This window comes from Microtus ochrogaster, chromosome 1, assembly GCF_000317375.1.
Source record: "Microtus ochrogaster isolate Prairie Vole_2 chromosome 1, MicOch1.0, whole genome shotgun sequence".
Classification (NCBI taxonomy): domain Eukaryota; kingdom Metazoa; phylum Chordata; class Mammalia; order Rodentia; family Cricetidae; genus Microtus; species Microtus ochrogaster.
Window position 1 is genome coordinate 44,616,599 of NC_022009.1, and position 5,441 is coordinate 44,622,039.

At 38.9% G+C, this 5,441-nt stretch overlaps 1 pseudogene; it reads right to left on the minus strand.

The window, feature by feature from the left end:
- Window positions 1-958: 958 nt before the first annotated feature.
- The window catches only part of LOC101994813, a 197,615-nt pseudogene continuing 193,132 nt past the window's right edge, over window positions 959-5,441 (minus strand).

Sequence of the window (5,441 nt, forward strand, 5' to 3'; positions counted from 1 at the left end):
TAAGGGATAAATCAAGAATTATTAAACTGATAATGTTTATAATTGACATTACGCAAATCCTATCTAAGTTAATTATCCCCTCAATTAATTGTTCCATTTTAAACCATCCATTGTGAAATCACACAGAGACCTAACTTCCTCCATTGTAATAGAGTGTCCCATTTTTTAACAAGGAAAAAAAACCTCTCTCTTTCTTAACTAATTCCCCCCTTAAGAATTCTCAATTGTCTCAGCAAATCTACTGACAAGGATGGCAAAGTGTGAGGTTGGCTGTCACTGCATAGGAGGTCTGAGCAGAGAACACAGGCTGTGCACAGCCTGGCTGAAGACACTTGCTAGAGTATATTTGTGAGTTGAGAGTATGCGGCTGTTGCAAGGACAGTCAAAGCCCGAGTGGGTATCAATGCAGCAGCAGACCAAGGAGGTAGTCGAGAGTAAGCCAGCCACCCGTGGGCAGCTGCCTAAAAACTGTGAACGAAGCACCCGGGGCAGGAGCTGCCTGAGGGTAGAGGTGACCAGTGGTGAGGCGCTAACTCCAGTGGCATTTGGAGCCTGAGTGCCTGTTGAGATTACTGTAGAGAGGCAGCAACGGAAAAAGTCCAAACTCATTCAGAGGGCCTGGGGAAGAAAAGAAAAACCTAGCTGGTGGTGCACTGACTCTGGCAGGTGCGGCCCCTGCGTGCAGCGCCAGTGTGTGCAGGGGCTGCAAATCAGCTATTTCATGAATTCCTGCCCCACATAGGGTGCCAGGTGAGACAAAAATCTAATTAATCTTGTCAATAAAAACCAGGAGTCAGAAATTGGGGCAAAAACCTGAAAGATCAGAGAAATAGATGAATAGCCACAGTCCCTTCCTACCTCTTCGGTTTCTCTGACCAAAAGAGCCGAGATCCTGTCTCAGCCCCACTGAACCACCTCCTGTCCTCTCTCTATAGCCCTCCAAACCCAAGATGGTCAGCTAGTGGCCAGCTGTGCCCTCTGACTCCGAGTAAACTTTATCTGTCAAAACACAAAGAGAATATCACACAATACTATACCACCTTTCTATGGCCCCTCAATTTTAGCTATCTCTCCCTGCATTTGCTCTCAATTCCATCTCCCTCCTCTTTCCCACATCACACCTCCATTGCTCTCCCTGACCCCACCCCTCCAGTCCACACATAAAAATCTATTCTATTTCTCCCTTCCTACGGAGATCCATGTGTCCTCTATTTTCCCTTCCTCTATATCTATCCTTCCTGGTTCTACATATCATGCCATGGTTATCATTTACTTAATGACTAATAAGCAAAGTGGCTGGATATAAAATTCACAAAAATCAATAGCTCTCCTGTAGTGATACTTTGTTTGTGTTTTAACAAAGAAAGCTTGCCTGAAGATCAGAGTGAAGAGCTCAGCCCTAGAACCAGGTGGTGGTGGCTCATACCTTTAATCCCAGTGCTTGGGAGACCCACGCTTTTAATCCCAGCACTAGGAAAGTGGAGACAGGAAGGGATATGACTGGGCAGAGAGAGTGATATAAGGCAAGAGGAGATAGATGATGCAGTCTGAAGCAGTCAGTCTGAGGGTGCAGTCAGAAGACAGTTTGAAGACACAGTCTGAGGACAGGATTGCCCTTCTGTCTGAGGAGTCAGTATAGGTAAAAGGTCTCTCAAATGGCTGGCAGCACTGCTTCTCTGATCTCTCAGTTTTCACTCCCTAATATCTGACTCTGGGTTTTTATTAAGAACAATTAGAATTCATGCAATTCCCTCCTATATACAAATGATAAATGGACTGAGTAAACAACATCTTTCACAACAGCCTCAAGTAAGACAAAATATCCTGAGGTAATTAACCCCCAAGTGAAAGACTTATATGACAAGAACTTCAAGTCATTGAAGAAAGAAATTGAAGAAGATAGCAGAAGATGAAAAAAATCTCCCATGCTCAGGGATCAAGATTAACATAGTAAAAATGGCCATCTTACCAAAAGATTTGACAAAATAACTATCAAAATTCCAAAACAATTCTTCACAGAAATTGAAAGGACAATTTTCAGCCTCATATGGAAACACACAAACAACAAAAATAGGTAAAACAATTCTGCACAAGGAAAAACCTGCAGGAGATACCACAATTCTCAATTTCAAGTTGTACTACAAAGCTATAGTAATAAGACAACATGGCATTGGCACAAAAACAGACATGCTGATCAAAAGAACTGAACTGAAGACTCAGATATAAATCCACATAATCATGGGTACCTGATTTTTGATAAAGAAGTCATAAATGCACACTGGAAAAAAAAGACAACATCTTCAGTAAATGGTGCTGGTCAAACTGAATGGCTACATGTAGAAGAATGCAAATAGATCCATACTTAACATCCTGCACAAAACCCAACTCCAAGTGAATGAAAGACCTCAAAGTAGAAATCAGTTACAATGAATCTGACAGATAGAAGAGAAGGTGGGGAATGCCCTTGATCTCTGCACAGGAGAGGACTTTCTGAACAGAACACTGATAGCACAGGCACTAAGACCAATTGTTAGTAAATGGGACCTCGTAAGACTGAAATGCTTTTGTAAAGCAAATGACAGTGTCATTTGGACAGAGCAGCAGCCTACAGAATTAGAAAAGATTTGTTTTTTTTTTTTTTACCAACTCTACACACAATATTGGACTAATATCCAAAATATATAAAGGATTCACAAAATTAGATATCAAAGAACCAAATAATCCAATTAAAAATGGAGCACAGATCTAAATAGAGAATTCCCAAGAGAGGAAACTCAAATGACTAAGAAAGTCTTAAAGCAGTGTTCAACATCCTTAGCCAATGGGGAAATGCAAGTCAAAACTACTCTGAGATTCCATCTTAACCTGTCAGAATAGCTAAGATCAATAACACAAGTGACAGCTCATGCTAGTGAGGATAGGGATTAAGGGTATTGCTGGTGGGAATACAAACTTGTACAGCCGCTATGGAAATTGGTTTAGTAGTTCCTCAGAAAGATGGGAATTGATCTACCTCAAAAACCAGCTATACCACTCTTGGGCATATACCCAAAGGACACTTCATCCTACCACAAGGACATTTGCTCAACCATGTTCATTGTTGCTCTATTCATAATAGCCAGGAACTGGAAACAACTTAGATGTCTCTCAAAGGAAGAATGGCTAAAGAAAATATGGCAGTTTTACTCAGCTGTTATAAAATAGTGATGTCATGAAATATGCAGGAAAATGGATGGAACTAGAAAAATTTATCCTGACTGAGGTAACACACCCAGAATGGCAAATGTGATGCATATTTACTTATACACGAAAAGTCATCATCTTTAACAAATGGTGCTTATAAAACTGGATACCTACACAGAGAAGAATGAGACTGGATTCTTATCTCTCACCCTGCACAAAGCTCAAGCCCAAATGTTTCAAGAATCATTTGATTAAGACACGTTGCCTGAATCTGCTACAGGAGGAGTGGCTAGGGTACTCCAACTTAAAGGCATAGGAAATAACTCTCTCAGTTAGATTCTGTTAGCAAAGGATTTAGGACCAACAATTAACAAATGGGACCTTAAGAGATTAAAAGATTTTTGCACAGTAAGGGACACCATTAATAGAGTAAGGAGGTGGCTTGTAAAAATAGGAAAATAGTAGACAGCTATACATCTCATGAGGTTAGTGTCTAGGATATACAAAGAACGAAAACACTAAACATTGAGAAAACAACAGCCTAGTCAAATATAACGTGAACAGAAAGTTTTCAAAAGAAAAACAAATGGCTAAGAAATAGCCGTTTTTTAACTTTTCATATATATATATTAAAAATACCAATCCAAGTTGCTACTCCCTACCCTCCTCCCATTCCCTCCAGACACACTCCCACCTAATCCTCTGAAGGGGTAAGGCACATTGCTTTGGGGAAGGTTCAAGGCCCTCCCTGCTATATCTAGATTGAGCAAGGTATACAACCAAAGAGATTAGGATCACTTGTAAAAGAAACACTTCTAAAGCTTAAATCATACATTAAACTTCACACACTAATAGTGGGAGACTTCAACACTCCCCTCTCACCACTGGACAGGTCAGTCAGACAAAAAAATGAACAGAGAAATAACGGAACTAACAGATGTTGTGACTCAAATAGACTTTTAACAGACATCTATAGAATATTCCATCCAGACAAAAAAAGAATATACATTTTTCTTAGCACCTCATGGGACCTTCTCAAAAACTGACCACATACTCGGTAACAAAACAACCTCAAAAATACAAAAAATTGGAATAACCCAATTTATTTTTTTAAAATTTATTCAACTTTATTTCATGTGTGTTGGTGTGAAGGTGTCAGAGCCCCTGGGACTAAAGTTACAGACAGTTGTGAGCTGCCATATGGATACTGGAATTCAAACAGGGATCCTCTGAAAGAGGAGCCAGTGCTCTTAACATCTGAGTCATCTCTCCAGCCCAACCCAATTTATCTTATCAGATCATCATGGTTTAAAACTAGAAGTCAACAGCAATACTAATCCCAGAAAACCCACAAACACATGGAAATTAAACAATGCTCACCTGAATCATAAATGGGTCAAGGAAGAAATAAATGGAGAAATTAAAGACTTCCTAAAATTCAAGGAAAGTGACCACACAACATATCCAAATTTATGGGACACAATGAAAGCAGTGTTAAGAGGAAAGTTTATAGCACTAAATGCCATAAAGAAGCTGGAAAAATTCCACACTAGTGAATTAACAGAACATTTGAAAACTTTAGAACAAAAAGAAGCAAACTCACCCAAGAGAACTAGATAGCAGGAAATAATCAACTTGAGAGCTGAAATCAACAAAATTTGGAACAAAGAAAACAATACAAAAAATCATTGAGACAAAGAGTTGGTTCTTCGAGAAAATCAACAAAACAGACAAACATTTATCTAAACTAACCAAAAGGCAGAGAGAGAATATCCAAATTAACAAAATCAGAAATGAAAAGAGGGACATAACAACAGACATGGAAGAAATACAGAGGATCATCAGGTCATATTTTGAAAACCTGTACTCCAAAAAATTGGAAAATGTATAGGAAACAGACAACTTTCTGGATAAATATCACTTACCAAAATTAAATCAAGACCAGATAAACAAATTAAACAGACCTATAACTGCTGAAGAAATAGAAACAGTCATTAGAAGTCTCCCAACCAAAAAAAAAGCCCAGGATTAGATGGTGTCATCTCAGAATTTTATAAGACTTTCAAAGAAGAACCAATACCAATCCCTCAAATTATTCCACAGAATAGAAACAGAAGGAACATTGCCAAACTCTTTTTATGAGGCTACAATTATCCTGATACCCAAACCACAGAAAGACATTACTAAGAAAGAGAATTACAGACCAATCTCTCTCATGAACATTGATGCAAAAATACTAAATAAAATACTGGCAAATC